Raw genomic sequence first — 20971 nt, 5'->3', positions numbered from 1 at the left:
ATAAGGGGTACAAGTATGCTTTAACCGTTATTGATTTGAGGAGTAGATATGCGTGGGTTGTCCCTTTAAAAAACAAAACAGGTAATACTCTTATGTTAGCTTTTCAACAGATATTTAATAAAAGTAAGAGAAAACCTAAAAAATTGTGGACTGATGAGGGTAGAGAGTTTTATAACAAGACATTTATGAATTTTCTAAAAAATAACAGTATTACATTATACAGTACCTTTAATGAAGGGAAGGCAGTTGTTGTTGAACGTTTTAATCGTACCTTAAAAGAGAGACTATATAAAAAATTCACACAACTCGGTTCACAACAATGGTCATCTTTTATTCAGGATATTGTGGATAAGTATAATGACACGATTCACACGTCAACAAATAAAACCATCAGAAACGTTTACAAAATTAAAATATGAAAAAGAGATTAATGTCAGAATACCTAAGTTCAAAGTTGGTGATATCGTAAGAATATATAGGTGGAAATCTCATTTTGAAAAGGGTTTTACTGAACGATGGACGAAATAACTTTTTAAAATTGTTGATGTAATAGATACGGTTCCTTGGACTTATAAAATATATGATTTGGAAGGGGAAGAGATTTTAGGTTCATTTTATTCACAGGAATTACAAAAGACAAAACTAAGCAGATAATACTCATGGGAGCAATGGGTTGTCCCTTCACTCCCTCCTACTATACACCTTTGTGGACACTAGAGGGACAAGTCCGAGGTGTATTGCAGTATATAATGTGTGTCAAGGGGGACGTTCTTAGATCTGTGAACCCCAAACACAGAATCCTCAACTGAATAGTCAAGGCTTAACTTTTGTTTGTTGATGTGTGTGTGTGTGTGTGTGTGTGTGTGTGTGTGTGTGTGTGTGTGTGTGTGTGTGTGTGTGTGTGTGTGTGTGTGTGTGTGTGTGTGTCAAGGGGGACGTTCTTAGATCTGTGAACCCCAAACACAGAATCCTCAACTGAATAGTCAAGGCTTAACTTTTGTTTGTTGATGTGTGTGTGTGTGTGTGTGTGTGTGTGTGTGTGTGTGTGTGTGTGTGTGTGTGTGTGTGTGTGTGTGTGTGTGTGTGTGTGTGTGTGTCAAGGGGGACGTTCTTAGATCTGTGAACCCCAAACACAGAATCCTCAACTGAATAGTCAAGGCTTAACTTTTGTTTGTTGATGTGTGTGTGTGTGTGTGTGTGTGTGTGTGTGTGTGTGTGTGTGTGTGTGTGTGTGTGTGTGTGTGTGTGTGTGTGTGTGTGTGTGTCAAGGGGGACGTTCTTAGATCTGTGAACCCCAAACACAGAATCCTCAACTGAATAGTCAAGGCTTAACTTTTGTTTGTTGATGTGTGTGTGTGTGTGTGTGTGTGTGTGTGTGTGTGTGTGTGTGTGTGTGTGTGTGTGTGTGTGTGTGTGTGTGTGTGTGTGTGTGTGTGTGTCAAGGGGACGTTCTTAGATCTGTGAACCCCAAACACAGAATCCTCAACTGAATAGTCAAGGCTTAACTTTTTGTTTGTTGATGTGTGTGTGTGTGTGTGTGTGTGTGTGTGTGTGTGTGTGTGTGTGTGTGTGTGTGTGTGTGTGTGTGTGTGTGTGTGTGTGTGTGTGTGTGTGTGTGTGTGTGTGTCCCAACCCTCACATTCAAAATCTCAACCCCAACCCTCACATTTAAAATCTCAACCCCAACTCAATCCTCACCCAACACAATGTCTTTTTCAAAATGAGATTTCCACATATATATATATATATATATATATATATATATATATATATATATATATATATATATATATATATATATATATTTTACGTTTTTTTTTCTTCTCTTCTTCCAATTCTGTCTTTTAAGGCTTTCAGGTTTGATGACGTAGAAAGGGGGAGTTAGCCTGCACTTTCTTCCCAGAACGAACAATGTAATTTTTTATGTTTTTTTCTCTTCTTCCAATTCTGTCTTTTAAGGCTTTCAGGTTTGATGACGTAGAAAGAGGGAGTAAGAATTTTCTTGATAGGTTTAGATCTCAAAGAGTGGTAGCATTTAAAGTCTTCAAAATAAACCCAACTTTCCAAGTCTCTAAGGTATAACCACATTCCTGTTGAGTTTCCAAGATATGTATCACATTGTGAGTTATCAAGCCAGAACCCACATTTCAAGTATTCAAAGTAAAACCAACTTACAAAGTCTCTTAAGGATAACTCATTTCCTGATTTTTTTCAAAATTTGTGAGTCTCCAAGGTAGGACCCATATTTAGAACCATCTTGGCAGAACCCTTTTCCTGAGTCTCCAAGGTAGTTATTTAAACCATCAAGGCAGAACTCATTTACTGATTTTTTTCAAAATTTGTGAGTCTCCAAGGTAGGACCCATATTTAGAACCATCTTGGCAGAACCCTTTTCCTGAGTCTCCAAGGTAGTTATTTAAACCATCAAGGCAGAACTCATTTACTGATTTTTTCAAAATTTGTGAGTCTCCAAGGTAGGACCCATATTTAGAACCATCTTGGCAGAACCCTTTTCCTGAGTCTCCAAGGTAGTTATTTAAACCATCAAGGCAGAACTCATTTACTGATTTTTTCAAAATTTGTGAGTCTCCAAGGTAAAACTTGTATTCTGGCTCATCAAGGTATAACTTGTTCAGTGGGTATTGTCTTGATAACTCACAATGAGTACCATTGCTGTAAAACTCTTTTTCAGGATTTTGCTGGTCTCCAAGGTATAACTCTTTGGTTGGGTCATCAAGGACGAACTCGTTCTGTAGGTCTTGGTCGCTCATAAGGTCTTTAACCAAGCCAACAATTTCCCTCAAAGTTGTAGCAAAAGCAGTATTTTCATTTTGTATTTCAGATACAATTTCCTGTGAGAGAAAATAATAATGTATTCATTAAGTTATTTAATTATTAAATGAGTCGATGTTTAAAAGGAACTAAAAATAGGAAAATAAAAATCTTACCTCAACAGATAAGAGGTTTGAATCCAGTTCATCAACTTGAAGGTTTAGTTCCATACAAGTCTGAGAGTTCCAGGCAAGCACACAGCACACCATTGCCAGCAAAAAAATGTTTAAAATGGAGCCTGGGCATGAGGCTTTTATAGGGAAAGACTGTTGGGTGTGGTTTCCTGTGGAAATTCACTGGGCAAGCTCATGCAGGCCTTCTATTCTTTGAGCAATTTTTTCAAAACCATAACATGCTGGAATTTTCTTTGTGAGTCAGAGATGAACTGGAAATGATGTAAGAGTAGGTGGGCGGGGCTTAGAAAAAGTGGGCGTGGCTTAGAAAAAACCTGATGAAAAGTGGGTGGGGCTTAACAAAAGTGGGCGGGGTTTAAAGTGGGCGGGGCTTATAAAATCCACAGAAAAGTGGGCGGGGCTTAGAGGAAAGAGGGCGTGGCTTATGGAATACTCGTGAAAAGTGGGCGGGACTTAACAAAAATAACCTGTGGCTCAGGAGGTGGTCAGATGAGATCATTAAGAGAAGTTTATCATTTCGTAATAGCACAAAAGGGGTATCTTAAAAAATATAAAGATTCAAATGTTTTGTTTGTCAATATTTTAGATGGGGATTATTGTGCAAAGAAAATTAAACTATTGAAGGAATTTGAGAATGAACAAATGTTTATAGGTTCAATGAGTGAGCTAAACAATATGCATCGGTTGTTTGATAAAGAGTGTCCCGGGGCTTAGACATTTCAGATATTTCTTTAGAATCACCTTTAACAAATCTTCATCTTGTTGTATGGGTTATTTGAATAGAGAGCCCCTAGGTTAAAAGGGGAGACAAATAAATATACCTTGGGATAAAAAGGGGGTTTATTTTTAAGGAAAAAAAAAGGGAATCGCTGAAAATCCTCAATTCATTTACATAGGGAAAAGTGAGCCAGAATCAGTATATTCACCCTACTTATATGTATGTATATGTATGTATATATATATATATATATATATATATATATATATATATATATATATATATATATATATATATATATATATATATATATATATACGTATGTATGTATGTATGTATGTATATATGTATATATATATATATGTATATATATATATATATATATATATATATATGTATATATATATATGTATATATATATATGTATATATATATATATATATATATATATATATATATATATATATATATATATATATATATATATATATATATATATATATTTTGTTACGGTTTCGCCGGCGCGTCGCCACGAGCACGACCCTTGATGGACCAGTGGGGCCGCCTTGGCTCGATCGCCTGGAATTACAGATTGCCGGCCCGGAGAAGTCCGAGGTCGGCGGGTTCCGGTTCTTTTGGACCGAAATACAGTAATCCCTCGTTTATCGCGGGAGTTACATTCCAACCCCCCCCCCACCCCCCCGCGATAAGTGAAAGTCCGCGAAGTCGCGAACATATGTTTATTTTAATATATATATATATATATATATATATATATATATATATATATATATATATATATATATATATATATATATATATATATATATATATATATATATATATATAAATATATATATATATTGTTGTGGTTACCAAATTCGCAAACCACCATTCAGGTCCCTTAGGTGAGATATCTCCTTAAGTATATGTGTAGTTAGGCCCAAACCCGTTGTCTAGAGGGAATAAATGTTATTCATGCGTGCTGCGACTCTTCAGGATAGCCGTTTTTCTTTTACTATCTTTATTTTGGACCAACCGCCATTGTTACCACCACCAACCACAACATCAACCACCCACCGCGGCGCCGCTTCACGTCACACCTCGCAACCGTCGCATCGCCACCGTTCTTGCGCCGCTTGTGGGTACCGGTGTTGGACTCGTGCAGGGCGCGCGCCGAACAGCGTGTACAAAACCACGGATTTTCCACTTCAAAAACGGATCAAAAACGACACACGCCCACTTTTGTTCCATCCAATCGGTGAGCGAGGGGCGATTTGGCCCCGCCTCCAGGGCGTTGGAGGGCGATCGCTATATGCAAATTTATGGATCAAAAAGCATTCACGCCCACTTTTTCTCGGGCCAATGGGGAGCGAGGTGAAAGGTCGAAGGCAGGGGGTCAAAGATGAGAGAGCGAAGCCACGGGGCTTATATAAGCGACCGCGTTCGTCAGTAGAGAGAGAGTTAAGACTTCGCAGTCGGTGGAGTTGGGAAGAAGAAGCAAGAAGGAGTTGGTCGTCGTCGTGTGCGTTGGAGTCGGAGCGGAGGGAACGGAGCTGTGGAGAGGCGGCGAGGGCAGACGAGGGGGTGCTCGCGTCGTGCAGGGAGCTGCACACCAGGGAGGCCGACGGCGCGACCTGGCCGAGGTGGAGACGCTCGTCGCGGGACTCGAGGCAGAGTGGAAATCCTCTATACCCCGAGCATCAGCAACCCCCTCCTGTTTCCCCCCGCGCTGAGATAGTGCGACCAAGGGGGCCCCTTTCCCACCCCCTACCAGACACTGCCCGCGAGGCCCGCGGAGTTGAGGCACCATCGCCGCTCCGCATCTCATCACCAGACGGGTAGGCCCGACCTGGTCTCGGCCTCAGGCCCGCCTCATCCTTGAGGGTATTCTTTTTCTTGGTTTTGGGTATGTGTTGTCGGCGCCGTCTGTGAAGTAAAATTGTATAGGTGTTGCCGTGTGCTCGCGTAATCGGTATTAGATCTGCATTGTCGCATTGTGTTTCTTTTCCTTCTATGTGCTTTTGGTGGAATTGTATATGTGCGCTTTCCGTTCATCGCGAATAAATGTGCTTTGTGTTGAACTGTTTCCCGCTTCGCTTCGTCATTTCTTTCATTGAATCCTCATCTTTCTTCACGTAAAGGGTTGGTAGTGGGCTGAATACGCCCGATAATTAATCGAACCGTCGAGGTCGACGAATAACACCGCTCGGTTATCCCGATAGTACGGAACGGGTCGCTTAAGTGGCCCGTGTCCGAAGTCGACCTGCGGCGAGGTGCGACCGCCCGGTCTATCCTCCGTGTGGGTACTTAGGTAGGTCGAATTTGGCGAGCAACCCTATCCCACGCGGGGGCTGATTGGCTCGATCGCGGTGAGACCGAAAGGTCCACCCGTGACTGGTTCCCGGCGTTAGTCCGAGAGGGTCACGACTGGATTGTCCGTCCGGTGGGCGACGTGCCGCGATTCGAGTTACATGGCCGTCAGCACGCCGGCGGGCACGAATCCGTAACACTGGTGTCAGGTCGTGCGATACAAATCCATCGCCCTCCTCGCGGCACTGGTATTGGAGAACGGGACAACGGGCTCTCCTGTCTCCAGCGAAATTCACGGGAATCGGTCCAGGGGTGAGAGAAGCGACCCCCGATTCCCTCCAAATTACGAGCGAGCTAAATTAACCCTTCACGAGAAGCAAGATGGCGTCTCAAGGCGAGCGGGAGCCGGGGGTATTAGAAATGGATGTAGAATGTGTAGGATCCATGGCCCAGGATGGAATGCCCGTACAGGAAAACGAACTCGCCCAACTGAACCCAGAGCCCGAAATAGGTGCGGCAGCGGCCGCGGTGTATGACACCTCCCCTCCCCCCCCTCCACCAAAACCCTTCCCCGATCCCTGCCGAAACGGCTCACCCAAGCGCACCCGACATGGCCCAGCTATGCGCCATGCTGGCGACAATGACAGCGAGAATGGATGCAAATACACAACAAATGAACGAAAAGATGGATGCAAATACACAACAAATGAACGAAAAGATGGATGCAAACGCAAATGAATTTATAAACGAAATGAAAAGCATGGGCAAGCAAATGAGGGAAGAAACGAAAAAGCTCCGGGGTGAGACGCAGAACATGGGCCGATGCCTGCAGGCGGGCATGAAGGCCGTGACCAGGGAGCTGGGAATGGCGACTCCACGTGTGGGAGCAAACGAGCTGGAAGGGGGTGCAGCTGCTGACAGGCCCGCGGTGGAGGCGGGTAAAAAAATAATTCGGGGGGCGTGTTGGGCGAGGGTCGTGACAGAGGAATCGACGGTGACCAAAAGGGAAAAATTAAATGGGGAGACCAAAACGTGTGAGACGAGACACGAGGTGACGACAACAGAAACTTATAAATGTATAGAGACACGGGAGACAGAAAAAATAGAGGAGAGACTGCACGGTGAGGACGGGGTAAGTGACGCACACACACACACGGAGGTAGTGGAGGATAGTGAGGTTGAGCTCGCGGACCGTGTCGGGACCCAGTGCGAGCACCTGGATGGCCTCCTCCAGGAACGAGGGGAGGGAGTATGCCCCCTTGAGGCGAGTCACGACCAGGTGAGTTCGGTCGTGCTTTGCGAGGTTGAGGGGAGGGGTGCTGTGGACAGGTGCACGGAGAGCTTGGGGGGTATAGAGGCCCCGGAGACCCTTGTGGGGACACGAATCCCCAGTGTGGTTGTCCCTGTGTGTGTGGTGCAAGGTGTGAGTGCGTCCCCGTGTGTGGAAGCGACCCCGTGTGTGAGTGGTGTGGTGGCGAGTGTGCCGGAGTGTGTGCTTCCCAGCACGCCGTGTGTAAAAGGGGCACCGCAAGTGAGTGAGGCACTGCGGGTGAGTGCCCCCGCGTGTGTGAGTGAGGAACGGTGTGTGGATGAGGCACCGCGGGTGAGTGCCCCCGCGTGTGTGAGTGAGGCACGGAGTGTGGATGAGGCACCGCGGGTGTGAACGGCCTATGCAAGGGAGACCGTGTGTGTGAGAGAGCGGTATGTAAGGGAGATGTCGGTTGGCATGCCGGAGCACGCAGCCGCATCTCCCGGTGTGAATGTGATGGAGTGGACTGTGTGCGTCGTAACACGCAGGTGTGCGTGGGTCGAATGGCGACGACGGCGACATGGGAGGAACGAAAGCCGAGTAGCGGCTGTAGTTGTTTCGGGGACCGTGCCGGGTTCACCCAGCCGTGAGCACGAGGTTCGTGCTGTGCAACGCACGAGACCACCACGTGCTCGCTTGCGAGAGTGAAGTCCCGGTCCGGAAACGCCAGCGGTGGATTTGCCGATCCCGCGGACGGACAAAGTTTAGGCAGGTAAATGGATTTGGACCGGACGGGTTCTCCACGCGATCGTGTGTGTTAAGCTCCAACGGGCAAAGCACATGTGTTCGCGTGGGGAACCCCTCGAGACGTGGGGCTTGTGTTTTTTTTTATGCGCACGGTGACGCCATGGCTGCACGTGGGGTTGGAATCCGGCAGGAGGGGTATCTCTACCGGATGGTACCGTCCAAGGAGGGACGAGGAACACGTGCAGCTGCATGACGTCACGGGCAGGTGCAAAGTGCGCGAGCTCTGAGTTGCCGCGCAGGTGCTGCGCATGGAAAAAAAAAAAAAACCAACAAGCCTCACTTTCGGGTGCACAGGATTCCTGGGCAAGGGGTGGAAGACCCCCTTGACCCTGGGCACAGGATGGAAACTAGTTAGGGGGAAGGGTTAGCTTAGCTAGACCGACTTCATGGGGCAGGGGTAAGTCCTCATGGAGTCCGTGGAATGGATGAGTTAGAGGGATTTAGTGAGCTTTAGGTTGGGAAAATGGAGAATGGGATTATTTGAGACAGTGACAGACAGTGAATGTGTAGAGGGGACGTAGCTTAGCTACGTAGTGTTAAAAGGAACGTGCTATAGTATAAGGGACGACGTGGGAGCACGAGTTAGTGAGGGGAGGTAGTTAGGAGGATGGCAGAGTTCAGCGGTGTGTGTGTTGAAGAGTTGGTGAGTGAAGTGGAAGCATGTGCTTGGTGAGTGAGTGAGGCCAGCGGGTCTGTGTGAATGGAGCGAATGGGGAATGCATGGTGCGATGAGTGATTGGGGGGAGGAGTGACTCCCGCCCAAGGAACCCCGGGGTCAGAGTAAAGTGAGTTAGCTGGGTTAGTTAAATTTACAAAATGGAGGTCGTTTTGCTGTTGGTGGGAGTGTAGGCTCGAAACCCGTTTGGAGGGGTGCAGGAGCCCTGTTGACGGGCTTGGGAGCGTGGCTGCGAAAGGTGAGTATCGCTGAGTGGGTACCCCGGGCACCAGGCTAGTCGGCCGCGGTCGGCCATGGGCCCATGGGGGGCCGGGATAGCGTAGTGGGCACGGGTGCGTCTGCTTGGTGCGGAGGCCCGGGGCGCCATTAGCCGCGTGGGCAGTGTTGTGGGCAAGGGTGACCCTCGGAAAGGGGCCTGGGAAGCCAGCCTGCCACGTGTGCGTTTCAGGGGAGGTGCCATGGGGGGCACTCCCCGGTGTTAGGGAGCTGGTAGGCTCGGAGGCAGTGTAGTGCCCGGGGGTGCCATAGCGGGAGATTCGGCAGAGGGTCGTGCCTGCCAAAGGGAGCCACGTGTCCCAGCCAGGAGACCGTGTGAGGGCACGGAGAGAAAATTGGGGGGCGAGGCCCGAAATTGTGAGGACACCAACACAGGCGACGGGAATCTGGGTTGTTAGAACCAATAGTTTAAGCGAGAGGCGCTTGTTGAAAGCCCCGGGGTAGTTTAACAGTTAAATGGTTAGGGTAGATTAGGAGATGTACCCCTCCGCACCATCCATCCCCTCACTCTCGTTGTGGGCCGCTGGACCCACTTTGGTTATAGATCGCTGAACTCTGGGGAGGCCATTCTGAGGCTTCGTTGGGCCTCGACACAGGACGTTAGCTCTCCCTTATTCCCCTCCGGGAAGGGAACATAGGGGTTGGGAGTAGGCTAGGTGACAGGATAGGTTAGCCGAACAAGGACGATAAAGGGGGTTAGGGGACGATTTATAGTGGGGAAGTAAAAGAAAAAAAATAATAATAAAAAAATAAGTGGGGGCTAAATTGGTTTTTCACAAATTAAGGGAGTGGATATAGACAGTGACAGGCAAAGGCGATAGGTGGGAGGGAGACAGGTAAGTAGGTCCGAGCCCGCCTTCCAAGTGGCCAGCACCACCGCACTCCCTCCACCAACCTCCACTGAACGGCAAAGGCTGGCCAACTTCATCGGCTGGCCGTGTTTTGCTTCAAGGCAGAGGCCGGCCAACTTCATCGGCAGCTGTTGTTTTGCTGCAAGGCCTGTGCCGGCCCACTTCATCTGCCGGCTGGCTGTTTTCTTCAAGGCCTGTGCCGGCCAGTTCATCTGCCGGCTGTGTTTGCCTGCAGCGGCCTTCTTCTGTGGGCTGTGTTTGCCTGCTGCCTTTGCCATGCCATGCCCACTGCCCACGTTCACCAGCCCCGTTCAATTTTGCTTTGCCCCCCCCCCCTGTTCATTTCCATGTGCGCCAGGATCCGCAAGGCAACAGTTTGCAAGCTGCGAGAACTGCCCTGTTGGCAGCTACAACACGGGCCTGCAGTGGCGGCCCGTGCACCGTGTTTGCGTGCATCCATTCATCCATCCATTCGTTGTGCTCATTGCGTGTGCCACTTGAGCTGGCACGGAGACTACGTTGTGCAGCCCATGCACCGTTGTCGTTCACTGCGTTCAGTTCAAAAGGGAAGGCCTTGGACTGCGTGTGAGCAGCCAGCCACGTTCCCTGTCACCTGCATTGTTTTGAGCCAGAGACTGCATGGGAGCAGCCTGGCTCCCTGCTAACTGCTTTTCTTTTGCAGAGTTCAATGATCCTGGTCCATGGTTTAGTGTAAAATTTGTAAGTTAAGGTTAAGATGTACTGTAAATATGAGTGCGCCCCCGGCATGTTTGTCTTAGCGCCGGCAATTTTATTTAAGTCGTCCGTGTGAATGAGTTTGTTTAGGTAGTTACGCAACCCTCAGGTTATTTATTTTGGGGACACGAATACCATGAATGTCGCACTCAGGGATCCGTAGGTAAAATGTACTAGGGGAAAACTACACATGATGGCACACGAAAATTTGACGACTCGGGACGAGTCTGTAAAAAGGGGAGGGGGTAGTGTTGTGGTTACCAAATTCGCAAACCACCATTCAGGTCCCTTAGGTGAGATATCTCCGTAAGTATATGTGTAGATAGGCCCAAACCCGTTGTCTAGAGGGAATAAATGTTATTCATGCGTGCTGCGACTCTTCAGGATAGCCGTTTTTCTTTTACTATCTTTATTTTGGACCAACCGCCATTGTTACCACCACCAACCACAACATCAACCACCCACCGCGGCGCCGCTTCACGTCACACCTCGCAACCGTCGCATCGCCACCGTTCTTGTGCCGCTTGTGGGTACCGGTGTTGGACTCGTGCAGGGCGCGCGCCGAACAGCGTGTACAAAACCACGGATTTTCCACTTCAAAAACGGATCAAAAACGACACACGCCCACTTTTGTTCTGTCCAATCGGTGAGCGAGGGGCGATTTGGCCCCGCCTCCAGGGCGTTGGAGGGCGATCGCTATATGCAAATTTATGGATCAAAAAGCATTCACGCCCACTTTTTCTCGGGCCAATGGGGAGCGAGGTGAAAGGTCGAAGGCAGGGGGTCAAAGATGAGAGAGCGAAGCCACGGGGCTTATATAAGCGACCGCGTTCGTCAGTAGAGAGAGAGTTAAGACTTCGCAGTCGGTGGAGTTGGGAAGAAGAAGCAAGAAGGAGTTGGTCGTCGTCGTGTGCGTTGGAGTCGGAGCGGAGGGGACGGAGCTGTGGAGAGGCGGCGAGGGCAGACGAGGGGGTGCTCGCGTCGTGCAGGGAGCTGCACACCAGGGAGGCCGACGGCGCGACCTGGCCGAGGTGGAGACGCTCGTCGCGGGACTCGAGGCAGAGTGGAAATCCTCTATACCCCGAGCATCAGCAACCCCCTCCTGTTTCCCCCGCGCTGAGATAGTGCGACCAAGGGGGCCCCTTTCCCACCCCCTACCAGACACTGCCAGCGAGGCCCGCGGAGTTGAGGCACCATCGCCGCTCCGCGTCTCATCACCAGACGGGTAGGCCCGACCCGGTCTCGGCCTCAGGCCCGCCTCATCCTTGAGGGTATTCTTTTTCTTGGTTTTGGGAATGTGTTGTCGGCGCCGTCTGTGAAGTAAAATTGTATGTGTTGCCGTGTGCTCGCGTAATCGGTATTAGATCTGCACTGTCGCATTGTGTTTCTTTTCCTTCTATGTGCTTTTGGTGGAATTGTATATGTGCGCTTTCCGTTCATCGCGAATAAATGTGCTTTGTGTTGAACTGTTTCCCGCTTCGCTTCGTCATTTCTTTCATTGAATCCTCATCTTGCTTCACGTAAAGGGTTGGTAGTGGGCTGAATACGCCCAATAATTAATCGAACCGTCGAGGTCGACGAATAACACCGCTCGGTTATCCCGATAGTACGGAACGGGTCGCTTAAGTGGCCCGTGTCCGAAGTCGACCTGCGGCGAGGTGCGACCGCCCGGTCTATCCTCCGTGTGGGTACTTAGGTAGGTCGAATTTGGCGAGCAACCCTATCCCACGCGGGGGCTGATTGGCTCGATCGCGGTGAGACCGAAAGGTCCACCCGTGACTGGTTCCCGGCGTTAGTCTGAGAGGGTCACGACTGGATTGTCCGTCCGGTGGGCGACGTGCCGCGATTCGAGTTACGTGGCCGTCAGCACGCCGGCGGGCACGAATCCGTAACAATATATATATATATATATATATATATATATATATATATATATATATATATATATATATATATATATATATATATATATATATATATATATATTAAAGCTTTCTGACCCTCCCCACACTCTTATTAACCTTTCCCACACTCTTATTAACCTTTCCCATACTCTTATAAACATTTCCTATACTCTTAAACAGATTCATTGATGCCGTAATGGCGGCCTACATCAGCGAAGCTTCTCCCTTGCTTTAACATGTCGAGAAGTTGCACTTTTTCTGCGATGGTTAGCATCTTCCTCTGCCGCTTAGGTTCAGTGCCAGATACCTTAGAAGGTGCAGAACGTTTGGGCGGCATTGTAGGAGTTGAAATAAATTTAAAACTTTCACGGATAATTCACACAAACAAACACAACACCGCAGAGTAACACTACGAGTAGCGATCGCACGTCGATGTGAAATGGACAAGTCGAGTTGCTGAATGCATGCTATGCGTGGGAGATGCAGAGAATGATGCTACGGTCGCTGAGCCAATCAGAACCCAGGATACAGAACACCATTCTCTGGTTGGTCGCCTCCCATCCATCAGCCAATAGTGTGCCGTGTACGATCTCACGTGGGTAAACGAGCGCAAGTGGAAGCGGCCGCATCTGCGTTTTCCATACGCACGACTCTTTGTCTTCTCTTCTACTGTACACTATGTACAGTATTTTATTTCTTGTAATATGTTTTAATTATTATTTTTATTTTTTTACGTTTTTTAATTTTTTAGTCGAGAAAATGCTTATTTTACCATAAAAAATAATTAAAATAATAAATATATAAAAATACGTTTATACCGTAAAATCCCGTGATATAGCGAAAAATCCGCGATATAAAATTAGATATGTAAGAGCTTAAAATCCGCAATACAGCGAGACCGCGAAAGGTGAACCGCGATATAGTGAGGGACGACTGTACACCAATGGGCTGACCACGTGGGGTAGGGTGGATTGCCAACTTCAATTTACCGAAGTAGCCACGTGATCCAGCTACCGGGTACTTCACCCTCGACGGAACTCGTACGGAAGCGAGCCGCTTAAGCGAGCCCGTCCCGTGTGCGATGCCGAGCGGTTTTATTATCACCAAATTCCGCCGGCCAGATTATCCTGTTCCTCCGTTACAGCAGCAATGACTGCTCACTTTCCTACACACATGACACACCCAGCCCATGGAAGAAATGCACGAAGAGCTGATGTACATTCAAACAAATGGGGATATTTATCTATATATTAATACTGAAGGACCAATTTTGTGCTCCTCCTAGCGGTCGCGTCACGTTTTTCTCGGTACTGTGACCTCAACTGAAAGAAACCTCGTACCTGTAAGAGTGCATCACACATAGTGCAAAAGTCAACTTTCAACTTTCAACTCTGAAGCAGAATAAACACTTTTCCTTTTACATTGCGACGTGTGACGTCACCGCTGAGAGGCATCAGGACGTCATGACATCATCGGTCATTCGTTGATGTCATTACGTCTGTCGTCGACAGACCGTTACCGCTAAGAGGTGTAATCCACTCCTCGAAAATAGCGTCTGCAATGTAAAACCCTCTTCTGCACATGCTGACTACCTCAGAATGTGAATTTGACACAAAAAAATGTTACAAGAAACATTGTATCTTCTATATATTAACATTGAAGGACCAATTTTGTGCTCTTCCTTGCAGTCGCGTCACGTTTTTCTCGGTACTGTGACCTGGACTGAAAGAAACTTCGTACCTGTAAGAGTGCATCGCACATAGTGGCAATAGTCAACTTTCAACTCTGAAGCAGAATAAACACTTTTCGTTGAGACGGGGGCGAGGAGTGAAGAGGCGGGGGCGGGGGATGAAGAGATGGGGGCAGGGAGTGAAGAGGCGGGGGGCAAGGTCAGCAAATTTTTGGGTGGGGGCAAACAAATTGAAAGCAGGAGATGGGGGGGAAATGGGGCGGGGGATGCGTGGGCGGGGGCTGGGGTGAATTGAGTGGGGTTGAGTGTGAGGGGTGGCCAGGGGGCGGGGCCCAGGGGCAAGTGAGGCAGGGAATCAAGAGACGGGGGTGGGGAGTGAAGAGGCGGGGGCGGGGCCGGGGTAATTAAATTTTTGGGCGGGTTGTAAGCAAATTGAAGGCGGGGGTAATGGGGCAGGGGAGGGGAATGAGTAGGCGGGGGCAAGCACGCCCTGTCCAGTCCATGTCTCTCGAGTGCGAGTGAGCTGGTGAGGGTGGTTGAATGAACGGAATCCATCTGTGACGGGGTTTCGGATAGTTAATAATAATGGGGAACTAGGGAACACGTAAGAGCAGAGCGATACCGTATATAAATCAAGACAAATTATATACAGGCAAGGCACTTAAGCAATTCTCTACTTAGCAGACGGGCCCACGGACACACACAGAGACACACACACACACACGCACACACACAGACTGAAATGGACCCCCCTTGGGTCTTTATTGTGGCTCTCCAGCCGAGGAGGACAGTCCGACTGTGAGAGCCAGCGGCGGCAGACTACCTGGCCGCGTAGCGTGGCTGGACGCCCCCTTGGGGCTGGTGTCGCCGTTCTAGCCAGGCGCAAAGGGACGAGACGTAGGCTCTGGAACCGGGCAGCGAAAGAGCGGGAGGAGAGGACCGAGCTGTGTCAGCACACCTTCCAGAGAGCCTACTGCGAAATCAGCAATCTCCTCCGGTCTCTCGAATCTCCTCAGGTCTCTCGAATCTCCTCAGGTCTCTCGAATCTCCTCCGGTCTCTCAAAACTCCTCCGGTCTCTCAAAACTCCTCAGGTCCCTCTCAAAATCTCCTCTGGTCTCTCGAATCTCCTCAGAAGTCTCTCAAATCTCCTCAGGTCTCAGAAATCTCCTCCGGTCTCTTATATCCGCCCCCTCCCGCTCAGTCGGGCGCTTGTCTCCTCCCCCCTCGCTCCCCCATTGGACAGGAAACATCGTTCGACTCCTTGTCCGCTCCCCATTGGACAGGCGCGCGGTGGGCGGGGCGCTCCAATCCCTCTGGGCGGAGTCTCCAGCGGGGGAGTTTCGTGGCTCCGCCTACCGATTCATCTCGATTGGTCGAGGGCTGCCGCGTGGCCACTCCCCGGCCACTCCCTTCTTCACACTGGACGACCTTCTGCGCATGCGCCCTCGCATTCCTCTCATTCGCCAAAACGGGTGGCAAACCCCGCGATTGGCCAGGTGGAGGAAGCGAATGCAGGCGAGGGCGATGCGGTGTGGTCGGCGGTAATGTCGGTGGCACTGGCAGTGGTGTAAAAATGAACTAAAAGAAAACCTGACTATTTTAATAAATCAGCGCAGGAACATTTAATTACGCATTGGACTTGGGGAAAGGGCTATCTATAAAACACGTACTTACTGAGATAACTAATCTAGAGGAACCTGAATGTCTGTGTGTTCATGGCTTCCAGATTCGCAACACTACCCCCTCCCTTTTTACAGACTCGTCCCGAGTCGTCAAATTTGCGTGTGCCTTCATGTGTAAGTTTTCCCCTCATACGATTTATCTTCGGATTCCTGAGTGCGACATTTTTGTATCCGTGTCCCAAAAATAAATGACCTACTGTGCTGCGAAATTAACTAAACAAACTCACACAGACTCATTCGGACGACTTAACTACATTGCCGGCGCAACGACAAACATGCAGGTGGGGGTCCACGTATTTACAATTTATACCTTAACCTTATAAATTTTACACTAACCCATGGCCCAGGACTGATGGACTCTGTGGGAAAAACGCATAGAAATGTCAACAGTTATTCAGGTAGGTGAGTGCTCAGCAGCTTGAAGGCAAGACATCTTCGGGGCCGTGTTCAAAACCGGCCCCCCTCTGGTAGGTTCTTCCTTCTTTTTTGTTTGTAGTTCTTCAGCTGCTGAAGGCAACTCACCCTAACCCAGCGGCTATGCGCCATCCCACAGGCCATTCTTGAAGCAGGGAGCCAGGCTGCCCAAATGCAGTCTCTGGCTCATGAAATGAATGCAGATGAGCAGTGAACACAAGTACAGGGAGGTAGCCGGCTGCTCAATGCAGTCCCAGGCTCCTCCCTGCGATGAACTGGATGGGTATGGACGCAAGCAAACACAATGGTCGACGGGGCTGCCTGCAGGGCAGTCCCCGCAACTTGCGTGATGATCCTGGCGAACATGGTGATGGAATGACACACAGGGGCAAACGCAAATAAGGGCAGCAGGCATGGGGTCATGGCAGAGGCAGGCAGACAAGGCATGGCAAGGCCGGAACAGGCCACTGTAGCACAACAGGCTGGCATGTGAAGCTGGCCGGCCTCTCGTCTCGTTCTGGGAGGGAGTGTGGTGGTGCCGGTCGCTCTGAAGGCGGGCTCGGACCTACCCTACGGTCTCCCCCGCCCCCAACCTATCGCCTTTGCCTGTCTCTGTCCATACCCTCTCCCTTAATTTGCAAAAATACAACCAATTTAGCCCCATCTTATTTTTATCATTTTTTCTTTTTATTTCCTTTTATAATTCGTCTCCGTAACCACCTTTATTGTCTCTGTCTGGCTAACCTACCATGTAAACCTAGCCTACTCCCAATCCCTACGTTCCCTTCCTGGGGGGGAATAAGGGAGAGCTTGCATCCTACCTTGAGGCCCAATAAAGCCTCAGAATGGCCTCCTCAGATTTCAGCGATCTTTCATCACGGTGAGTCCAGCGGCCTACCGAGAGCAAAGGGATGGATGGTGCGAAGGGGTACATTTCTCTATCTACCCTAACATTTATTAATCCTTAAACTACCCCGGGGCTTTCAAAAAACGCCTGTCACTTAAGCTATTGGTTCTACCAACCAAGATTCCCGTCGCCTGTGTTAGTGTCCTCACAAATTTGGGCCTTTCCCTCAAATTTTCCCTCGTGCCCTCGCACGGTTTCGTGGCTGGGCAGCGTGGCTCACTTGGCAGGAACTACCCTCTGCTAAATCTCCAACCATGGCACCGTAGGGGCCCTGAGACAGTCTCCGAGCCTACGAGCTCCCTAAGATCTGGGGAGTGCCCTCCCTGGCTACTCCCCCTCGACGCTCACGTGGCAGGCTGGCGCCACGGGCCCCTTTTCCCCGGGTGCCCGTGACCACGACACTGCCCACACGGCCATTGGAACTACGGGCCCCGCTTCATGCGGGCCCACGTGTGCCCACTACGCTATCCTGGCCCCTCTTGGGCACTTGGCCTACCGCGGCCGACTAGTCCGGTGCCCGGGGTGCCCACTAAGCGATACTCACCGCTTGCGGCCACGCTCCCAGCCCGCCGACAGGACTCCTGCACCTCTCCAAACAGGTTTTGGACCTACACTCGCACCAACAGCAAAATGACCTCCATTTTGTTAATTTGGCTAACCCACTATCTGACTTTACTCTAACCCCAGGGTCCCTTGGGTGGGAATCACTCATCGCACCATGCATAACACATTCGCTCCATTCACACTGGCCCGCTGGCCCTCACTCATTCATCAAGTACATTCTTCATTTCATCGCTCACATCACTGAACACTGCCATCCCACGAGCTGAATCCCCTAGCTAACTTGTGCTCCCTCGTCATCCCTTAAACAATAGCACATCCTTTTAACACTACATAGCTAAGCTACATCCCCTCTACACATTCCAAATCTGTCACTGTCTCCAAAAAATAACCCACAATCCCTTCTCTAAATCTACCCTAACATCCCCTAACTAACCATTCCACGGGCCCCATGACGATCCATGTCCCCATGAAGCCGGTCGAACGAACGCTAACCCATCCCGCTAACTAGTGGTTCCTGTGCCCTGAGCAAGGAGGTCTCCTACCCCCCCCCCCCCCCTGGGCTCGTCTACTGGAAGCGAGGCTTTCCCCCCTTTTCTGCATCTCCATGGTGGGGGTTTACGGCACGCCCGTTCATCCTTACGGGTGATGCCAACGTCCCTTCCAAAAGCCGATCCGTGCAGCCATGACGTCACTCCGTCAATTCCACTCAGCGCTCGCTCGCGGGAATTCCCCACGCGGGACGACATGCACCGTTTTTCCGGCATTCGTGCCGCGAGGTCTGGGTTGATGAAGTCACCCATGCGCCGAGCCTGCAGCCGGCGCGCGTTTCGTCCCGGGAACCCGCTCAGCGTGTTCCGCGAACAGAACACGTGGTATGCAGCACAAAATGGCCCGAACACGCGCCCACGTGGGAACCGGCGTGTTCCAAATCCACCTAACCCTCACCGCCATCTTGGCCGTCCGCGTGCCGGTCTTTCCCGAAATGCAGGACATTCACGCGCCAGCTTCCTGAGTCGCGCCCACCCAGGCCGTTCCGAAAACGAGGAACGGATCTTGGACGCAACGTTCTTCGAAGCCAGCGTGATTTCCAAAATAGCTCTACGTGGCCTCTTAGGCTCGCCGTTCGTGTCTCCAGTCTGAAACCGTCCACGTTTCATGCATGCTATTTCACTCACGCGCGCCATGACACTCACGCTACGCGCACGTTTCACCACACTCTTTACCACACACACCGGGACAATCACGCTGGGGAATCGCCCTACCACAAGGGGTCCCGGGGTTTCTTTACCCCCAAGCTCTGCGTGGACCCGTTCACAGCACTCATCCCCTCAACCTCGCACAGTGCGACTGAACTCACCTGGTCGTGATCCGCTTCAAGGGGGCATCGAGTCTCCCTCCGTTCCTGGCGGAGGCTATCCTGCTCGTATCGGGTCCCAACACATTCCCCAAACTCCCCCTCATTGTCCCTCCTTAGCTCTACCTGTGTTTGCTCGTTTGTCTCATGTGGTTCCTCCTCTACCTCTCGTGTCTTTGCTTTTATTTCCGGTGTCTCTTTTATTATTTGTGTCTCCGTTACCGTCACTTTTTTGTCACCTCCACGTGTCTCGTCCTACACGTCTCCGTCACCTCTTCTGTTATTTCCGTTTCTTCCTGGCTCTTCGTCTCTACTATTATTTGTGTCTCTCTTATTGTAGTGACGGCGTCTCTTGTCCCGTCCTCACCTGTCTCCATCGCGGGACCGACAGCCATGACACTCCCCCTCGTTGGTTCGGGGTCTCTGCCATGTGGCGCCGCCATGATGTTTTTCATCTTGTCCATGCTTGTCTGCAGGGCTAACCCCATGCTCTGCATTTCACCCCGCTGTGTTAGCATATTCGTATCCATTTTGCCATTCAGATCCCCTTTCAACTCATCCATCTTGCACGCATTTGTTTTCATTTCCTTTTCCATCCGTTGCGCATCTCCCCTCCATTCGGCTTTCCATTCGTGCCAGCATTGCCATCAACTGGCCCATGTCGAATGCACTCGGCAGAGCCGATTCAGCAAGGATTGGGGGAATTTGACGGAGGGGGTGCTCTTGCGAGGCTGCTCCCACTGCGCCCATTACGAATTCTGAGTTCGGCTGTGGGGGATGGTCAACCTGCATAGCAGTGTCCTGGGTCTCTGGTTCCATTAAGTTATTCTCTACACCACCCACTTGGTTCAGTTCGCCTTGGCTGGACATGATGCGTGCCGGGAATGAAATTTAACAGCTCGCAATTTGGGGACATGGGCGGGGGGGGGGGAGTGGGGGTCACTCCGTACACCCCTGATCCGAGTCCGTGAATTTCATCTGGAGGCAGTTGAGGCCGAATCCCGCTCCAGGACACCAGTGTTACGGTTTCGCCAGCGCGTCGCCACGAGCACGACTCTCAATGGAGCAGTGGGGCCGCCTCGGCTCGATCGCCCGGAATTACAGATCACCGGCCCGGAGAAGTCTGAGGTCGGCGGGTCCTGGTTCTTTTGGACCAAAATACGCCAATGGGCTGACCACGTGGGGTAGGGTGGATTGCCAACTTCAATTTACCTAAGTACCCACGTGATCCAGCTACCGGGGTACTTCACCCTCGACGAAACTCGTACGGAAGCGAGCCGCTTAAGCGAGCCCGTCCCGTGTGCGATGCCGAGCGGTTTTATTATTATCACCGATTTCCGCCGGCCCGATTATCCTGTTACTCCATTACAACGGCAATGACTGCTCACTTTCCCACACGCATGACACACCCAACCCATGGAAGAAATGCATGACGAGCTGATGTACATTCAAACAAATCGGGATATTTATTAATAATAATGGGGAACTAGGGAACCCGTAAGAGCAGAGCTATACCGTATATAATGATGGTCAACCTGCTGCAACCACGAGGCACGTGGTCAGCCCATTAGCCTCTTCCACTCACGAGACTCCCTCGCTGAGAGATTCTGGTGAGCAGGATCAGAGTCAGGAAAACGAGCCACATGTCCATACAGCTGCAACTGACGCTCACAAACCATGCAGGTACCAAATCTCATCCGAGTCTCTCTCAGCAACCGCTCGTTGGACACAAAATCTGACCAGCGTTAGCCAAGATTCTCCGAAGAGACCTGGTACCAAAGGAATTAAGTCTCTATCTCAGATCCTTGGTCAGAGTCCAAGTCTCGCATCCATAGAGCAAGACTTGGAAGCACCAAAGACCTGA

The 20971-nt window shown here is 50.1% G+C and overlaps 1 protein-coding gene across 1 annotated transcript in view; it reads left to right on the top strand.

Annotated features, from left to right (window-relative positions):
• LOC147025466 (interferon-induced protein 44-like) overlaps positions 1–20971 on the top strand; it is a 119192-nt gene that overhangs the window by 20952 nt on the left and 77269 nt on the right. The gene's annotated exons all lie outside the window — the stretch shown is intronic.

This window comes from Eptatretus burgeri, chromosome 6 (assembly GCF_056783735.1).
Source record: "Eptatretus burgeri isolate ZD-2024b chromosome 6, Ebu_testis_v1, whole genome shotgun sequence".
NCBI classification, from domain to species: domain Eukaryota; kingdom Metazoa; phylum Chordata; class Myxini; order Myxiniformes; family Myxinidae; genus Eptatretus; species Eptatretus burgeri.
Note: the sequence above shows the minus strand (reverse complement) of the source record. Positions and strands in the feature narration are given on the sequence as shown.